The sequence below is a fragment of the Varanus komodoensis genome, unplaced genomic scaffold (assembly GCF_004798865.1).
Source record: "Varanus komodoensis strain SLA01 unplaced genomic scaffold, ASM479886v1 scaffold19, whole genome shotgun sequence".
Classification (NCBI taxonomy): domain Eukaryota; kingdom Metazoa; phylum Chordata; class Lepidosauria; order Squamata; family Varanidae; genus Varanus; species Varanus komodoensis.
In genome coordinates this window covers 21,267,906-21,288,656 of record NW_025335550.1, presented here as the reverse complement: position 1 = coordinate 21,288,656, position 20,751 = coordinate 21,267,906, and positions in this window count along the sequence as shown.

The following is a 20,751-nucleotide window of genomic DNA, read 5'->3' as shown; positions in this document are numbered from 1 at the left end:
TGGAGAAGGGCCTTTTCAGCGGTGGTGCCCCACCTATGGAATACAGTTTATAGGTATAGGTTTATAGATACAGGTTCACCTGACACCGTCACTCTATTCTTTTTGGCAGTTATTTATTTATTTAATTTATAAAATTTGTATGCCATCCAATTACTAACATCTCTGGATGGCTAACAGCATAAATAAATAGATGACCCACTCTGGCTACAATTAATAAAATACAATAATAAAATTCGATATTAAAACTTATTAAAATATTGATTAAATGAAAAGGTCTTAACCTGGCGCCGAAAAACATATGACGATGGCACCAGGCAGATCTCTCTGGGGAGTGCAATCTATAGTCGGGGTGCCACCACAGAGAAAGCCCTCCTCCAGGTACTCCGTCTCCTAATATCTTTCACATAGGCAAAGACCTTTGTATTCTCCTGGTATTTTAACAATTAATTGGTTTTATCGTGTTTTTATTACTATTCTAGATGCAGTGTCCTGTGTGTGGTTGTTATGGTTTTGCTCTTGGTTTCCTTCCTTGTAAGCCGTCCAGAGACTTTTTTAGTAATGGACGGCATAGAAAAAATTTAAATAAATATCCAAAGCCTGTGGAGACATGGGCTCAAGGTCAGGATCACACCATACCTAAAAGACAAGAATTGGCTTCCACCTGTGCAGAACTGACACATGAATGTGAGGCAACAGTGACCGACAGCACGGTTTCATGGGCAGTTCTTCAAGAATGATTCCCCACTGAGTTCAGTGGGCCTTACCTTCCATTCGTGTGGGATGGCAGCCTAAATGACATGCAAGCCCTCCCTTGGAATGGAGCTGGAATGATGTATGTGAAGTGTTTTCTCCCAGGAAATAGCAGAACATTAACTGCAGCTGAATAATCCAGCTTCCCAGAGTCCAGGGTCCTGGAAACTGGATCCCAAATGACAGAGCAGTGAAGAAGCAAGGAGTTTAATGCAGCAGTGACAAGCGATTATACGCAGGCAATTAAGTCTCATCTGTGTGATCTTTTTTATACCGATTTTCCTCTCCTTTATGTTACAGTTTTATCATGTGATTTTATACAAAGATTTTCATGCTGCTAAAAGAACAGGGCAATATTGATTTGTGTTGAAAGAAGCTTAGAAATAGAATTCAGAGAACTTTAACAAACTCAGATTATACTGATTTGCTCATGCTTGCACTAAATATTCAATTTTCCCCCACAGGTGAAATTTGAAAGTGCAGTTCTGAGAAGAAGAACAAGTTTTGGAGGGTGCACTATTGTAAAGTTCAGGAAATTGTGGGTTTCTTCAGCATTTCATTACCTGAAAATTTCACTCCTTCCGAGTTCTGACTGGAACATTTTTTGCAAACAAGAACAAAATTCTCGTATAATCCTAGCTAAATACACAGAGAACAAAAATGTAACCCTAACTCTTAAAAAGAAAAATCATTCTATACAATGGAGGATACTGGCACTCAAAATTGGCACTTCAGCTAGACAGCATAGAAGAATTAGATGGAGTGAATAATGTGTTTTTTTAATGCTGCTTGCATTATATATTAAATGTTCTATGCATTCAAACTGGAGCAGGCATATGACTAGAAAGAGCCTTTCCTACATTATTTATAGCTGCCACAGCAAATTAACATATCGCACAAGACTCAAATGCATCATTGTGGCAAAAAAGCTTAACTAGTTTTGTACTGGAATACAAATATAACTCTAATTTCTCTTTGGCTGTAGAAACTCCAGGGCTGATGTGGTGGATTGTAGCCGGCTCTGATGGAAACAGAACCTTTAGCAGCTCTAGATGGCTCCCTCTGGTGCATTTTTCTTACTGTCACCTTTTTCTCCTCAAAATGACCTGCTTTTGCTCGCTCTCGCTCGCTCGCTCGCTCTCTCTCTCTCTCTCTCTCTCTCTCAAAAATTAATTATTTCAAAGACAGTAGTAGGAGTTGGCACAGTCACCTGCTCCCTTTACCTGCTCATTCTCACTGACAGCTTCCACTCTCAAGCTTCTCCCCAGGGTCATCCTATGCCACAGAGTCAGAAATTATTCCCCATTAGTTTAATAGACAAGCCAGAAAGCTTGCATCCCAAATGCTTCTGCATTTTGAAGGCTCCCCGCTCCAACACACACACACGTTGTAAAAACGGTTTGTTCTTTGTGGGGAAAGTAGTACACCCCAGCCAGTCTCTGAAAGGATGGGAGCAAGGAGGAACAATTTGTTAAGGTCAGCACAGACCAAATTCAATTCTTACTGGGCCGCACTGGCCCAATTCAGCAGGTACAGCTATTCTCAAGATGGAGAGGGGCTTGCTTGTTTATTGAAAGCATTTTTATCCTCTCCTCAGACAAAATGTCTCCTGAGTGGTTGGAAAACCACTGTCTCTGCACACAGGCTTGTGACCCTTAGGAGGGTTACTGTAGTCATATTTCATGAGTGCTAGAAGACGACGATGTCAAAAGAAAAGATTCTTTATTTTATCTTTGCTAAATGCAAGGGTGCTGCTCTCAGAGATCCAGATTTATCCCCAAGAAGCCTCGATTCGGATCTATATAACTTGCCTAACATCCCTGTAGAATTATGAGAAGGATCTATGATTTCCTGATCCCAAGATGGAAACAGCATGACCCCTTGTGGATGAGTTTCCTAAAACTGGTTGGCTTTAACATATTCACAACAACCTTCGGAGTGGGCAGTCAGTTGGAATTCTGACAGGATTTCCCAACACACGGCATTGAAATATACATGCTCCTGCTTTTTAGAGCTCTATTGTGCTTCTGAATGAGAAACATTTTGCTCAAGAAATGTGCTCATTGCATCGAATAGGCATGCCAGATGCAGCAACAATTTTCATCTGCCTTATGAAAACTACAAGGCTATTCTTTGCCAAGAGTTTTCTTGTATGCTGTTTTTCCATGGGAAAACTGTGGAAAGCAGCTTACAGCAACAGTGGGGCAGCGGAATAGATATTTTTTGCTGTTGTTCTGAGCCATCAGGTCGTCTCTGACTTAGGGTAGCTCTGTGAACAAATACCCTCCAAAAGTGCATATATGAATTGCAGCCACATTTCCAGATAATTAACAGTTTAAATAATTATACACATAGGGGAAACCTATATCAGAATGAATATGGGCTCAGATGAAAAAATCCACTGGTATTTCATATTAAGATCTAATAAAAGAGAACTGCAAACTGAAATCTAAACAGGAGCAGAAATTTGACATATCATGGAAGGCTGAAGGTTACCCAGCCACTAACCCTAAACCAAAGCCTGCTCCAGTTTAGCAACTGCTGAATCATGTCTACCTTGCAGACCAGGTAGAAGTGAGCGAGGCATAGAACTTACAGCTAGATGGTCTCTAGATACCTATTCTTGTTGGTTAGTGTATGCATGTAATGCATTTTTAAATATATATTTTAATGCATGCATACTGGAAAGCTAAAATATTAATCAAAATAAATGCTTTGCTTTCTACTCATCACCAGTGATTTATGTTTGTCCAATGAATGCTTTTTGTTTGTTTTCTGATCTCACGTGAAAATCCCGTGTATCCAACATGTTAATCTGCTGCCTTCTCTGTGTACCTGAAGTCCACATTTTGGAAATCAATGATGCATTGTACAATTCACGTCAAAGAACCGCCTGCTGAGTAAGAAGAAAATCTGCAAGAAATAAAATATTGACAAGCTGTTTACTACCAACACTTTAGTTCATATTCAGCCTGTACTCATTATTAGAAAGCTTCGAATGCAATTTAAAGGTATCTGTCATTACTGTTAGCTTCAAAATAGGAGAGATAGCCTAAGAAGGGATGACAAATATTTGGCTTTCTCAGTGGAATGAGAGAGCCTGCCATTCTGCTAAATGCTAAGGAAGGGGAATTATTTAGCCCCTTGGGCCAGTGTGCCATTCCTATTCTGCATTTTTGGATTCTGATGATAACACCTGGACCTGGGCCAGGTGGACGGCCACTATCTTGCACCAGAACTGAGTAAGCAGCAGATGTACACTGGAGACAATTCCTCTCCTGTCAGGAATCCTGAGTCTGGTTAAGATTTAGAAAGTCTCCCACATTAGAGACATTCAAAAGAAACTGGACAGCCCTCTGAGTGGGATGGTGTAACATGGTGCCCTGCAACAGCAGGGGAGTGGACTCAATGGCCTTCATGGCCCCTTCCAACTCTACTGTTCTATGATTCTATGATTTAGGTTTCTTCTACAGCCAACTCAGCAGGGTTGGTTCTAGAAATTTTTATGGCAGAGGAAGGGAGGAAAAGAGAGAGGTGAGAGGCAAGTAACGGGCTAGTGAAACAGGAGGACAACCATTAGTAATGGCTAATGACAGTCTCTATTTTCAGAACGAACTGAAGACTCTTGCAGCTTCTGAGCTATTGAATGATTCAACTGAACATTTCTGGGTTTGCTTATCTCAGATTTATGGAGCGCTCCCAGCTAATTCACCTAAACTTGAATTCTAGTACTCTAGTATTTTCTGCACTCACATTCCCGCATTACCTTCTCTATTATTTATCTTAGAACAGAAGCTTCTATTTGTCCTTTAAATTTAATCTTCTTTTTCCTTCCATGTTCTAAATCAACCAAATCTGTGGTGGCATTTGGAGCCAGCCCTTCCCTGTATCATAAGAATATTGCAGAAATGGCAAATTAAAGCTGCTTTCAGAAAACAACATTTGTGCAATTTGCACCTTGATATAAATAGCCTAATTAGACAAATTTAACAAGCAGCTCTCTTAGGATGCTGAAAGAGCTCGCCATAACCTTCAAAGCCAAGTTATAACATTTTATGTGATTTTTAACAACATATTTATAATGCTGTTAGGCACCCTGTGGCACCATTTTAGTTTGTCATAAAATTAAACATTACACCAAACTGATTCTTGTCACCTTTATGGTGCTGTTGTCACTGGCATCACCTGGGATCTGTCAGCTGTAGACTTTTATAAGAGAGCCAGCTAGTAAATTATCCATAGTGCCAGCTCACCGCAGTGGCTCTGAAGTCTGGAATCTCCATGAGAAATCCATAGCCATTTTTCTACAATTTCAGCCACCCTGTTTTTAAGCACCCTACCTGCCCATTTCAATATTAGCAATTTCTCCATATTTAAATTAGCAAGTGAGTAAATCAGTCATTTTAAAATTAGCACTTTAAAAAGTCATGCTGGTTTGCTTTTTTAATGCAATTTTTAAAGTATGGTATGTATAAGATTTGCTGCCATTTTCCTGGGGATAAAATGTTTGTCTCCAAGCAGAAGGTCCTCGCAGCCCACTGGAGGATGGCCATGAGCAATTTTATTTGATCCCCGCCTCCAAACCCCACTTAGTGTAACCAACCTGTGCTAAAAGTTTGTTCATTATTTTTCTTGCAAGAAAAAGATGACTGGGTTGGATCCAATGATGCTCCTCTGATTTCAAAAGTGGTTCTGATCATGTGGAATCATCTACTGAATTACCCTTCTCCAACCTGGTACCCTCCCTGAAGATTTTTTTTTGACTACTTCTCCCAGTATTCCTGTCCATTGGCCATGCTGGCTAGGGTTGATGGTCCAATGCATCTGGAGGGTCCATAACATCTGTAGTTGAAGTCCAATACATCTGGAGGGCCCCAGTGTGGGGGAAACTAAACCAACTGAAGGGAGAGTTATTTTGGCCATCCCCTCTTCCGTCTGTGGGACACAGAGGTCCACTGAAAATTGCTTGGGATGCTGGAAGTACCTTCAGAAGAGCATGAAAAGCGGGTAACAGCAAGATGAAGAAGGAATTGAAAAATAGAATCCCCCCTTCTGTCTGTAGCAGAAGCCTCTCCAAGAAAAATGCCTGATTCATCTGGCTTTAGGTTGTTCATCTGATGCCCCAGTGCTTCCCAACTCTGACACTTTAAAGTGTCAACTTTATTACAGAGCTGCTTGATCATTCATAGCTACTTTTTAAGAGCTCAGGTCATGCTGTGCCTGGACAACTGCTGGAGAAAACAGGATTTGTTTCTTTTGAATGCAGTCGGTCAATCCACAGTAATCGGCGCTTACAAATGTAAGGAAAACATGTAACCAAGAGCCATCCTATATATGCTTTAGTCTGTCAGCATGCAGTATGTATGTCCTACCTGCAGTAGTGTGAGGACAGAACTCCAGGGTTTGTTCTAAAGCAGAGTCAATCCAAGCACAGGAAATTCCAGAAACTCTCTAAGTTATCAGGCAATTCAAGGCAGCTGTGAAGAAGCTGCTACACAGACATTGTTTCAGTCCTTTGCAGCAAGATCAGAAGGCCTTGAATCCTGAGCATTCAGAGTCTCATGCAGAGCACAGCTAAAAGCTTTCTAACCATACCTTGTAAGAAATGGTCTACTTGCGAACAGAGCCATGCTCCTAAGTACAAATTTACCACTGAGGAGTCCTTATTTTTCATGCAACTGCTTCTGTATCTGGCAGCTGGATCTAGATAACAGAACCTTTGGATGTCTGTATTCCTGGCTGAGTATGTACGTGACGTTTACAATTCTGTATGCCCAGGCAAGACAAAAACAGCTTGATTTTCACCTTTTAGAACAGACACGAAGCACCAACCAAATGGAAGGAGAGCCCTAAAGTGAAAACAAAGCAAGCCATGCCCAAGTAACAATATTAAGAGAACACACTGAATGCCCCCCACCTCATCAGTCCAAGAGACAAAAGCAGCTATAACCTTCTTTCCTTCACAGCAATATTTGCCTTGAAGACTGCATCTAGTGCTTTGCTTTTTCTGTTTGGATGGATTTAATATATAGGAATCATGGTAAATTTCAGGTTGTTGAATTCCTGCTCCCCCCCCCCCCGCACCATTCTTAGCCATTTATAAACCATCTACCACTGCTTGTTCCTTCAAAAGTAAATCTTTGGGGGCATTATGTAAGCGTATGGCTATTGCATTGTTCCTGTTGTTATCTTGTTATCACAGTGAAAAATGATGCAGCCTGGAAAGGTAATTCACTCATTGTGCTGCTATAAGTCATGGATTAATTTATGGTTCAGGATAGTATGACCAGAGGTATTGACTGAAATGTGTTGACAGGGACACAATTCAGATTTTTTTGATCTCTGAGGCTTTACATGGTTTAGGATAAAGTCTTCTGAAGGACTCCCCTCTCCCAAATGAACTCAACCTTTATCAAAGGCCACGTTCTGGATTCTCCTAGGATCTGGGATGAGGTGATAGAGGTTAGGGTTAGAGTTTCCAAAGTATGTCAGTCTCAGTTTTTCTAGGGAAAGCTCTGGCTGGATTTTATTTACATCCATTATATACATGCTTATGCAAATCCATGTCCTCTCTCTCTCTCTCTCTCTCTCTCTCTCTCTCTCTCTCTCTCTCTCTCTCTCTTTATATTTATTTATGGATATTATCTTTACAAAGCTGTGAAAGGATAGTGAAATCTGCCAGGTAGACCTCCCTAAGAAATATATGACTGGTTGGGCTACTACCTAAAAGGCCTAAGCGCATGTAGCCAGCCACCTTACTTGGGCAGGGCTTTAGTGATGTTCAGGACTCAGGTATTTTTATTTCTCTTCTGTACAATAAGAATAGACAATTTAGGGTGCAATCCTATGCCCTGAAGCTTTGGTGCATGCCAGCCGCCAAGACTGGAAGCTTATCTGGAAGTTGGAGGTTTCCACACATCCTACATCTGGAATGAGGCATGATTTAGGCAGCCATCTAGAAAACTTGCTGGGGAGGGGAAGGGAAGAAAGCTGGGATCCTACCAGGAATCAACAGAATTCCATGGTCCAGGCCCCTCCCCACCCTGCCATTGGCCCCTCCAAATCCCTGACCCCTCTCCTTTCCCCCCCTCCAAGGACAGTTAAGGGACGGGCCACCTGCTCAGTTTTTTCTGCGCTGGCTGCAAAGGAAGCAGAGCAGACCTCATAGCGGGGGCTTGGAGTGTGCTTGATCTTGTAAAGTTTTTACGATTTTTAGCTAATAAAAGTAGTCATGCAGTAGAAACAAGACAAAATTGCACCAAGATCTTTAGGAGGAAATTTTCAGCTGATAAACAGTTTTTTCACATAGCCAGTTGCAACTGCGGCTAAACAAGTATTTAAAACACAAACATACCTCCTATCCAATGTGTATTATTGTGCTTCTTGTGCTGCTTCTTGTCCTCCCACCTTTCTCTGTTATTTTAATCTCTCCCATTAAAATTAAACTTAGTTCAATGGCTTTCTTCTTTTTCATTGACAGCCCTCCTGGACCACTTGAAATCAAAACCCGGAAGATAAGACAGAATTGTAATTATGTCTGATTGACACAGAGTTCAATTAAACAAGTTTATTGAGTCTATTCATTTTCTCTACCTTTTAAAAATATTCCATTGTCAAATGGAAATCATGATAAGGTTAAGATGTCATTTGCTAAAAAGGTTAGGATCTATTGTGCCAATTTATATGTATCAGCTGCTCATTTAGAAGCTGAAGAATGTAACCAAGTAAGCATTTTAGATTTATTTTTTAATAAAAAAGTTGTGTGGGAAGCTTTGGTGAAAACAGCTATTTCTGGCATTGAGTATGCAACACCCTGTAGTCCTACAACAAGGGTGGGCAACACAGGGCTCCCCAGTGTGGCCCCTGTCACTCCATCATTGCCCCCCATGTGACCCACCTTCTAACCACCTGAAAATGGATTCATCCAATTTACTACATGGTTAGTTGACCTAAGCAACATCAATGTATTCTTGATTTCCTTTTCCATGTCAAAGTCACCCTGAGCATTTCAGTCAGAGAGGCAAACTATTATCTCCTCAAGAATGAGATGAATTTGTCCAAATTATAGCATTTAGCTACATTTTACTCTTATTATAACTTTAAACACAGAGTGGGGAAAGCCACTTCCATCAAGAGCAGGAAGAAACCTACACAAGAGGAGATACTCATAATATTTTGACTTCCTCAACCTCATCCCTTCCAAATGTTTTGGACTATGGTTCCATCATTCCTGCCCATTGATCAGAGGGTCAATGGGTTGGCTTCAGATCATGTTGCAAGCTTGAAAATGTATGGATTTCAACTGCAGATGGCATCCTTCAGTCAGCCCAGAAGGTGTAACTTGGAAAAAGCCCTCCTTGAAAATGAACTGAAATGGATTTCTCCTGCATCCCTACATCTGAGGCACCATGTGATGGAGACAGAGCTCTGAACTCATCCCAGTCCCTTCGGCCACTGTGGCTCCCTTACCAAGGCTGAGACCTCAGGAAATGCTGTTCAAAGGGCTGGGAGTAGACAGGGAGGAGAAAGGCCATGGATCTTCTGGATCTAATAGCTTCTCATCTCTTATCCCCACCCCAGCAGAGAGAAAGAGTTAGATAAGCAGAGGCCCATCTGACATTTAAAAAAATGTAGAACTGAAAGGCGAAAATAACTTCTAGCTTTCTTCTGCCCTGGTGGAGAGAACCTGGCAAGGCTTTCAGTGAATGAAGGACTCCAGTACTGGAGTCCTCAGTCATCTGAACTCTCACTCGATCCCTCTTTTGAGTGCATAGCATCACACTCGAAGAAGCTGAAAGGAAAGAAGGGATTTTTTGTAGAGTCATCTTGCCATTCTCCATTGTAATTTAAGAGTCCGTGATCAAGTAACATTCACCACAGACCTTCAGAAACAAGTCTTATGTTCATGACCAGGCCTGGCAAACAGTTGCTAAGCAGGTAAATATGTTCATTTCAGTGTTCCTGGTGCTGATATTTCTGGTATTTGTATCTAAGAAGGTATTTCTTTCTAGGGATTTTGATCGAGCTGTTCCATCTGCTTCTCACCAATTGTAAGGCAGCCTTCATTCCATCTTCTGCTCATTGATGGAACTGAATATTATCCTACTTGTACTAATTTGTTCAACTTGCATTAGCCCTAATTTAGATTCTGCAGATTGGAGGAACATTTTTCCCATTTCTGGAGGGGAGCTGCATTAATTTGCTCTCATGCTAGTGTGCTAAGGTGCATCAGATAATGCAAACGATTGCTGTGTGAACTAATGCGATGTGAAAAACTGGTCCTCAAGTCCAGAGGCTCCACATGACTCAGAAGAAGCTGGTCCACTGTGGAACATGCAGCTCAGTGCAGGGAAATCTGAACTCCTTTGAATCTGCGACAGATTTCTCCAGCATCCCTTGATTTTCCGAAAGCCCCATCCCTGTTATTATACAGTATTTTGGAAGGCCAGAATACAGTTTTTAAAATGAATCCTTAAAATAAAACAACCTTGAAGTTGATGGTAATTAGCAAGGTAGTGAAAAGTTGCCATCACGAGTCTTGCCCTCAGTTGCATTGACTTCCCCAAGCTGACACTAAACTTGGCATTTTTCTTTAGCCAAAAAGAAGGCTCTGCTGCAGTCAAGCTCAGTATGTGTGGAAAGCAAGACGGAGTTTGCCTTTATCACAGTTTGAAAATATTCTCATAATTACCTGGGCATCTCTTATTTTTTTCTTGTGAAGAAAGACTCCTATATGGGTTTATCTTTCTTTTATAGCACGAGCATCTCTCAGTGTTGCAACAGCTGCTGAGTGACCATCTTTCATTTGCTTGATTGCTTGCTAATAGGGGTGATTAGTTGACATTGCCTCAATGAGAGCTAATGACTGTGGATCGTTCATTAATGCGCAACATACCTGCAGAGTGGGGTCTCTCGTTGTCAGTGTGCATGAATGAGAGAGAGAGTGGGGAGCAGCTGGCAGCCTGATTGAAGCGAACTAAGGTTTGCTAGCTGAGGCCGGGGCATCACTGCCAAAGCATACAGCTTAATTCTAGCTCTGTCACGTCTTGTGGTGGAACCCAATTCACTCATGCCGTGGGACAGACTTGATGCTAATTTGTCAGCTAATGACATCTACCCTGGTTTATTGCTGATAATTTCCCAAGATTAACGTGTTAGGGATGTGTGAGGAATCTGATCCATTTGGGAAATACACCAGATCCCCTTATCTTGGCTTTCTAGACTCTGTTCTGCTTTGCAATGGCCCAGAGTCCAAGTTCCAGAGTTCACCAGGCACTCACCAGGAATTGTCCTCCTTGTGGTGCTTGCCCACCAGGAAGGGCAGCTGGGGATGGTTGCACAACCAGGGCTCTGCGAGGGTTCATGGACTTCCTCGTGGCACAGCAAACTTTGCTGAACTGGGCTGAGCTTGAGAAGAAGAATATGTATTTATTGTAAGCTGTCCTGAGATGTTTGTAGGGGATGGGATAGAAAAGCTTTTCACACACACACACACACACACACACACACACACACACACACACACGAAGTCCACTGACTCTGGAGTGGATTCCAAAAGGGTTCACCCCGACCCTGGAGTGTATATCTGTATTTAATATGAAGATTCTGAAAATGGATTTTCACAATTTGTCCTCCACCCTCCAGATTCTGGTTTGTTAACCCAACTCTGGTGCCAACATAACTCTGGTTAAGCCAGCCTGTAGATGTCCATCTCTAAGGCAAGCAATTGAAAGGCATTTCTTAGCATTGAAAAGGAATACACAAACTATGATCCATCTTGAGATGGCTGTTTGGAGAAAACACCTCGATTCAGCCTGCTTCTGATCACTGGCCTGGAAGCACTCAGGAAGGAACTCTGGCCCAAACGAGCGAGTCTTGTCAGCAGCGAACCTTCCTCTGGAATATGTTTACCTCCTTCCTGCAGAGACACCTCCAAGGAAATTCCATGCAATGATAAGAGCAAGAAACAGGCAGAGATGTGAGCTTTCACCCCCATCTACCCACCAGCTGATGCTTCACCAAGCAGGCCCCATCTCTTCAAAGAGACTTTCAAAAAATCTTTTTAAAAAGTAGATAAATCCTTCCTCCCTCCCTGCTCCTTATCCCTTCAGCATCATGCCCTTCTGTGGCCTGTTGTACCATTAATATTCAAAAGCTGCTTTCAGAGCCTTCTTCACTAAAGGGTAGGGTATAAATGCTATACATAAATCAATAAAAGTCACCACAAATCTCCAACAGATTCTCTTCCAATGAAATCTTGAATTTCTTTCCTTTCAAAGAATTGGAACACAAATAAAAGCTATTTAGTATTTTACCTCAGAGGTTAATTATCCCCCTCTGAGGGACAACTATTTTAGCTTTTCAGAGGACGGTCCATCCCCCACCCCCAAATGAGTAGCAATAACAACAATAATACAATTATTAAATATTCAGGAGTTACAATGTAGGGACGGGTCAAGAATATAATATATTAATTTACCAAATCCAAATCTTGCACACACTAACTGCATTTTGCAGCTGACAGTGGTGTATCTTTGACTTTAGAAGGCCTGCCAGCCTCCGTGTTTGAAGCAGCTGTTGTTAAAGTTGCGGTCACAACATAATATTATTTTCTGAAATACAAGAAAACGTGAAGTGAACACACAGACCAAATCTCTTTATTCTCCCCCTTTAACATTTGAAGCAAGGACGGGGAGGCCGCTTTTCTGGTTAGAGCTCATAGTTCTCCAGAGCACGTTATTCGAACTCTTCTCTCAGTAAACTCTTCTCTTGTGGAAGCAGCTGTAAAGTGTTTGCTCCGAAATAACCTGCAGAGTGTTGGATGGTTCATGAGGCCAGCGCCACGTCCCTTCTTTAAGTGCTCCTTCAAGTGCAGCCGAGAGACTGCCTAGCAAAGACCGTCCTTGCTCTTGATCAGCCTCGCCTCTGCGAAAGAGGCTGCGACAGGGCCTTGCTCCCCTCACACAGCTTCTGCCTGCTGGGAGAGCAGGGCCTCTCATTTGCCTGCCCCGGCATGTGCCAGGCTGGGGACTAGGCTGAGGGAAGCGGTGCGATGGCAGAAGAAGCAGCCGTTGTGCTTCCTCATTGTTTTAAATTCAGTTCAAGTACAATGAAATGTACAGATCTCAAACAGAAATTAAAAACTATTTCAACAATTAAGCACATTCGGCTCACTCAGTAAACCGGGCCAGCACGGGCACAAGCCACCGTATGCATAGCAGTCCGTCTTTACCTGGTGCCGGAAGGATAACAAGGTTGGTCCCAGGTGGGCCTCACTGGGGAGCTTGTTCCACAACTGGGCCTTGCCACGGAGAAGGCCCCCTTTGGCTATCAATGGGGCCAATCTTGGAGGCGACTTTTGGGGAAAGGCCTCAAAGGATGAACATTAGTGTCTGGACAGATTTAGGTCGGGAACACCAACAGGTATCGCTGTCCCGAGGCTTTCTAAGTTAAGACCAGCACCTTAAATTGGACTCTGATTCTTCATATAACCCCAATCTTGTTATACCTATGTAGCCACAAATATCCATGTCAGGGTGGGGAGGAACCCTTTCGGAATCCACCCCTCCAGAGACAGTGGACTTCTTCTCATGCTGGTCCAGTCCTGCAAACTCAGCTGAACCAAGGGGAAGTCCATAACCACTCACTGATCCCTGCTTGTATAACCTTCTCCAGCCCCCATTCCTGCTGGCCAAGTAAAATTCTTGCAAAAACATATTGAGCAAACATTCATCAGAATTTGGAGAAAAAAAGAAAGCCAATGCTTATGTATTTTCCTTCTTTTTAAAGAAGCTCCTCAAAGTTCTGGATGAACCAAACTTGACACCAGAGAAACTTTCAGAGATTGAGAAGAACAGAGTTTACTTGAAGCTCAGGTGACAACAGCGGCGAGGAGCGCTTTCCTCCAGCTTCGGCTGATTCATCAGCTGCGCCCCTACCTGGAGTACGACTGCCTTGCAACAGTGACTCATGCGCTGGTGACTTCCCGTCTTGACTTCTGTAACGCGCTCTACGTGGGGCTACCCTTGAAGACGGTCCGGATACTTCAATTGGTTCAGAATAGAGCTGCCAGGCTGCTGACGGGGACTGGACGTTATGTTCACATGACGCCAGTTCTCCGTCAGCTTCACTGGCTCCCCATTGAAGTCCGGGCCCAATTCAAGGTGTTGGTAATGACCTATAAAGCCCTAAACGGCTTGGGTCCTGGTTACCTGAAGGAGCGCTTACATCCATATTTGCCCAGTCGCCCCCTGAGATCGGCGGGAGAGGCCCTTCTCCGGGAGCCCTCCGTGAGAGAAATTAGGAGGGTGGCTACTCGGAGAAGGGCTTTCTCAGCGGTGGCGCCTAAGTTATGGAATGCGCTCCCCAGAGAGGTCCGCCTGGCGCCGTTATTTGTTTTTCGGCGCCAGGCTAAGACCTTTTTATTTAAGCAACATTTTAAATGCTAAATACAATTGAATTTTATCTGGCCAGGGCGGCTTATTTTATAATGTGTGTTTTAATTAAGATTATTTTATATGGATTTTAACTTGTTTTATCTATGTTGTAAGCCGCCCCGAGGCTTCGGCGAATGGGGCGGCATAAAAATGTTTTAATAAATAAATAAATAAATAAATAAAATAAAAATGTGACATGGGGAAAAGCTGAGAATGACACATTTGCAGTAGGGTTTTAGATAGGAGTCTTTCCTAGTCCTTCCTGGGCATGTCAGGAATGAAACTGGCACCAGGCATATTTGCTCTCCCACTAAATTATTGTCCTTCCTCATGCAATGGTGCACATCAGCAGGAAGCAGCTTCCTATAACAATGTATGAATATGCTATGTTTAAGCCAGGCCACTGTTAAATCCTTCGGTGCATCTGCCCTTGACTGCATAGCTAATTGCAGTGCCATGAAAATTTCACGGCTGCTTTCTTATCTTGGACAGATTGTCGATATTCTATGATGGAAAGGTGATGAGTAAATCCAATGCATCCTGCCTACAAATCTGATTCCACAATGAATCCAAGTTATAAATGAAGAAGGGGTGACACCCTGAATCGAAATGCAACAGAAAGCATTGCAAACGGGTGCATGGAATTATTGTTATTTATTGTTAATGCCAAGAAATGAGTCCCAATGTATCTCAAGTCCCTCATTAGGATAACAAATATAATGTATACATGACACTGCATGGAGGACTGTATGGAGATTTGAGGGTTGGTGGTGTGTGTATGCCAAAGACACCCAGATCTGTCTTTTCTTTCGATCTAAATTCAAAGAAGCTTTTCTAGTTCTAAGTCAGTGTCTGGTGTTGGGAATGGAGTGGATCAGCACGAGCAAATTGAAGCTTCACCCAGACAGGACAAAGATGTTCCTGGTTAGTCAAAAGGAAGATTAGGGAATCAGGTTCCAGTCGATTTACACTCAGCAGCGTGTGACAAATCTGATTTGGAAGTAGGAATGTGTCAAATTTTCTCAGCTTGGCCTCCTGAATTCTGGCCTGCGTTCTTGTTTCTCTAAGTCCGCCTCACACCATGTGTTTGCATGGGTGTCCAGCAGGAAGCAAGTTCAAGTGCAGTTCTGTTTCCACATGTGACTCAAGGGCTTTGTGTACTTTGCACAAAGAATTGTGTAACTTGCATGCTTTGTCTCAAGAATTACATATTCTGCATGTTTTTCACAAAGAGTAATGCACACATTGGAATGTAATGCCTTGTGTACATTGCACAAAGAAGCTGCTAGCATTCCTGACTGTTCATGGACTTGATCTAAGCTCAGCTTGCTTCCTGGCCAGGGCTGTGCATAGAAAAGAAGAATGGCGAGTGCAAGAGAGCTGGTTCCTAGCCTAATCTTTGCATCCCTACTCATCCTGACAACTCAGGTTCACAGCATGGGTCTACTCCTGGAACCAGCCCTGAGCCTGGAGACCCAGGTCTCAGCAGTGGCCAGGTGTACATTGCGCAGCTGAGCCTAGTGGGACAACGTAGATCCCGGGAGATGTCTGACGTGGCCACCTGCTTTGGTTACACCCCATTTGGACTATGGTCATGTGCTGAATGTGGGACAGTGGTCCAGACTATTGGTTAGAGGAAGCATGTGACTCCTTCGTTACGACATGTTGATTGGCCAGTGTTCTGTTTCTGGGCACTATTCGAACCGCCTGCTATAATCGATAAAGACCTATACAATGCAGGGCCAAATTATGCTATATGAGGCTGTCCTGGCATCCTGACCTGCAGAAGTCCTTCTTTCTTTGCATGGAGGCCATCCTTCCATCCTTGTTGTCTTTCTGCCAACTGGACAGACTTATCTAGGCACTCTTTTGGTCTTTAAGCTGAGTTGTTTGCACAAGTAGGTTTTAATTGTAGGTGTTGTTCCTTACTGCTGCATACTTAGTGTGTTTGTTTGTTTGTCTTTATTTATTTTTCAATTTATGTCCTGCCTTTTTCCTACAAAGGGCTCAAGGCAGCTTACATCATCCCCTCCTCCATCTTATCCCCACAACAGCAACCCTGTGAGGGAGGTTGGGCTGAGAGTCTGTGACTGGCCCAAAGTCACCCAGTTGGCTCCATGGCCGAGTGGGGACTAGAACCCAGATCGCCTGAGTCCCAGTCTCATGCTCTTAACCACTGCACTACAGTGGCCTTCTAATGGTTTCTAATTGAAATTTTACTAAACATTTCATTTTAGGTTTTAATTATAATTTTGCAGTATAATTGTTTGTATTGTATTGTTACCTGTCTGAAGAACTAGCTCAGTGGATAGGTGAGATATGAAAGAAAGCAAAGAGCAATCTCATTTACTGCCATTAATACTTTTCCTGAAGTAAAATTATATGAGATTACCATCCACCAAAAGTCAGAGAAATTTGAAGGAACCCAAATAAATTTGGTAACATTTGTTTGAGGAAATGTAGATTCCTTAGATTGTCACCAGATGTTGCCTTAAATCAAGTTTGCATGTTCTCCTTCAGGTTTTGAAACTGAGCAATATGATGGAAAACCAGAAGACATCTAACAAATATAAAGAGATTTCTTTGGGGTAGGTGAGTGAAAATGTGTCTTAAAAGAGCTTTGTGCATTACTTTCCTGCAGCAGCTCTCAATTCGGCATTCTTGGTTTTGCTTCTCCCGCATTTTACACTCCAGGAGATATTTCAGGGTGGGCAAGCTAATGCCAGATGTTGCCTATTACAACTGTCTATAAAATCTCTGGTAACATCAAAATGTAGCATTGCCCTCATTGATTGTCCCGGATAGAGAGGGCATCACTTCTCTTGCAGTGATTTCAGAAAATCCATCGTAATATTATCCAGACCATGATTATGAATGGCAGGCTTATCATAATCCATATGCCTGAGATGCCTTTTTATTAAGTGAGGCTGAGATAGCACTGTCCATCATCTGATATCGTTCAGGCAGGAATTCTCTCATGGATTTCCATGAAGCAATAAAGGTGTCTAAAAAATGAAAAGCAAACAGTGTTTTGTTTCCTAGATCTGTTACAGTTTGATTTACATAGCACAGGCTGCATCCATAGAATCAGACTGGGGTTGGTGAGTAAGTCATGTGGCTGAGTACAGGGATCCTATTGATCTATCTATCTATCGATCTATCTATTTTTTGATTTATATCCTGCCTTTTTCCTACAAAGGGCTCAAGGCAGCTTACATCTCCTCCTCCATCTTATCCCCACAACAACAACCCTGTGAGGTAGGTTGGGCTGAGTGTCTGTGACTGGCCCAAAGTCACCCAGGTGGCTCCATGGCTGAGCGGAGACTAGAACCCAGATCCTCTGAGTCCCAGTCCCACGCTCTTAACCACTACACCACACTGGCTCACTGGCTCTCCTATGAGCTTCCTCTCACCCAAGAGAGAGATTCCACTTCCACTCCTGTACCTCCCATTTCTTTTTCAGAGCCTTAGATGACCCCCCCACCCATCCCACCCCAAACAGTGTGATGCAAGAGATCTCAAGGAAAGGGGGGTCTTAGCCAACCCTCCATCTCCTTCTGTGAGTGGGAGCCTCCACTGGATCAATCCCATTCCTGAAAGTAGGGGAGGGGGGAACCTTTTGTCAACAAAAAGATTGCTTGAGGTCCAGGCAGGAGTAAGTTTACCAGTGTGTTTCTGTGTCTAGATGAAAGCGCTGTTTTTAACCTTTAAAGACTGAAATGATGTGGGATAAAATTACTCTCAGCTTGGTCAGCTTGCCCACACATTAAACTCAGAAAGAGAGTCCTTCTTGGCTGGACACCTGTGAGACCAGTTAAATGGGTGACCACCTGTGAGAGGGCCTTCTTTGCAGTGGTCCCATAGCATTGGAATACATTGTCATTGGCGATTTGCCTGGCTCCATCGGTCTAGGTCTTTCAAAAGCTCTTGAAAACATATGACTTTACTCTGGCCTGTAAGCTGCTGCTGTTGCCGTTGTTGAGTTTTAATTGATTTTTGCTGTGTTCCTACTGCTTTCATTGAGTTTTGATCTGTTTTATTATTGTATCAGCTCAGTCTGTTTTATTGCTGCATGCTGCCTTGGCAGGCATTCTGCTCTGAAGATTTACCAAGAAATATTTTCAATAAATGAATAAATACATTCACAAGCAGATTTTTGTTTGATTGTTTCCTATAAGGATATGCTGGATTACATGTTGAAATCAGTGGTTTTCTAAATGTGTACGCTGGAATGTCTTGGAAGTGCTTCAAGGGTGGTTGAAAAAGAAAATTAGTTGAGTGATGGTGACCTGGCTTGTTTGCAAGAGGATTGCTCCTTCCATGACTTGTGGGCTGCTCAGACCAGAGAAGTGACTGCCATCAAGAGAGTGTTGAAGGAGAACACTCACCCTCAAACTGGGGATGACAAAGTAGCAGGACAAATTCACACATGCCTCCTCCAGCCCTGTTCCTCGTCCCTTTCTCTTGTTACACAGAAATTCATGTGAAGTATTTACTCCAGCCACTTATATGGAAGAAGTGGAACAGCAGTGATCGGGAAAACTATTTAGGGTTTCCCTGCAGGGATGGATGGTCAATTTGTTCTAATTCATATCTGATCAGAACTTCTCCAGTTTATAACTCCTGGGACCAAATACAAAACTGAACACAAACTGTGGTCTGAATTTGGCCTATTTCTGAGCTTCCAAAGAGATTTACCGCACGCAAATGCATTTGAGAAATGCATTGTTGCTATTGTATACCACCAAGTCACTCCCAACTTCTGACAGTGCTTTCCAAAACATCCTGTTCTTGCCAGCCCTGCTTGGTTCTTGTAAATGCAAGGCTGTAGTTTCTTCAATAAAGGTGATCCATCTCATACTTGGTCTTCCTGTTCTTATTCAGCCTTTGACTTTCCCTAACATGCTGGTCTTATCCTGTGAGCCCTTCCAAATGTACCAGAGATAGGGCAAATTCTGGCTTGATATGACCTAGGATCCACTTGTTCATCCTTCGGTCAGTCTGGGGTGTTTGCAATGCTCTCTTCCAGCAACATGTTTCAAATGCATTGATTGTCTACTGTCAGTTTTCTTCATGGTGCAGCTTTCACACCCATACACAGTGAACGGAAAAATGACAGTGTGGGTGATCTTGGCTCTCATCTCCAAGATCACATCCTAGTGTTCTAGTTCCTTCATTGCTGCCCTCCCAAGTTTCAGGCTTCTTTGAATTTCTTGGCTGCATGAAAGAACGCCTGTATTTGAAAACTGTGCACAACGGCACTTTAGCCAATGAGACAAAAATGTGTACATTTCAAAGCTCCACATGGGTGAAAACATTTTGCGACGTGCACTTGGAACTACACACAGACGTTGGTGCAGCAGCTCCTCAATCTGAGACGCACATGAGTGGGAAAATGCTTCAAGGCAAAAAGCGAATAATTTTCATGTGCTCCAGTTTTACAGATTTTCACACCCCGATTTCCCTAGAGCAAACACTGTCACTTTATTATTTATTCATTCATTAATTAGCTTTAATCATTTATTAGCATCCTCAAGTGGCACACAGTGTGTAATAAAACAAAACAGAAAAACCTCAGCAAATAACAAAAGCAAAGCATGTGTGCGGATCCTGGCATAACAGGCGATACTAACCTGCTGAACCTACAGCTAGGCAGAAAGGGCACATTTGGTGCCGCTTTGGAAGGCCAACACAGATGGAAAGTATGGAGCTTGGAAGGAGGGAGTTCTCTGATTCCACAGCCTTGGGGCAATGCTTCCTCTGTGGGGACAGAAGAATTCTGCAAGCATAGAGTTCCGGTTTCAGCACAACACTATTATGTTTATCAGTCACTTTTTGGCAGCTGCTTCAGAGTGCAATCCTTTACGTGTCTGGTCAGAGTGAGTCGCAATGCACTCGGTGCGGTTTTCTGTAGGTCATTGCGTGTAGGATTGCAGCTTTACTGAGAAACTCATGATATGGGTCGTTGTGTCTTCCTAGTAGGACTGCTGTTCCCACTCCAAAATAACATTTACTTCTGTATTTTTGTCTCTCCCCAGAGGTAGATACCCTCTCAAAGGCACTTCTGTAGCAGCTTCTGATGCCCTGAAGAATTGCAGTGCCCCTTCTTCTATGCTTCCAAGGCCAACACATTATCACTTTGTCTTCCATTGTATGAAAATAAAAGAGATGGCTGATTCATCTATGATTGTGTTGCTCCAATTTTACCTGTCCACTTGTTTGCTTCTGGAACAATTGAAAATTAGTGTCTTTGTACCTCACACTGTTAAAAGAAGGGGGAAATAATTTGCAGTGAAGTATCTTGCTTTTCTAAAAGAACCATATTTAGGAGTGATACTTTGAAAATGCAGCTATTTTCTTTCCCATTCTCTTACTTTAGAGTAGATGCTAGTGCCAGGAAGTACCAGGATTCAGCTCTTTACCCCTCACTATGGGCCAGGTTTAGTTTGTGATGCTGGTGGCAGAGTGTGCCTCAAATTATCTACCACAAAATAGTGATCCAAAGAATAACTGAGCTTCTATTTGGTGGGTGAAGCTACAGGAGCTATTTTGGGGGGGGGGGGGG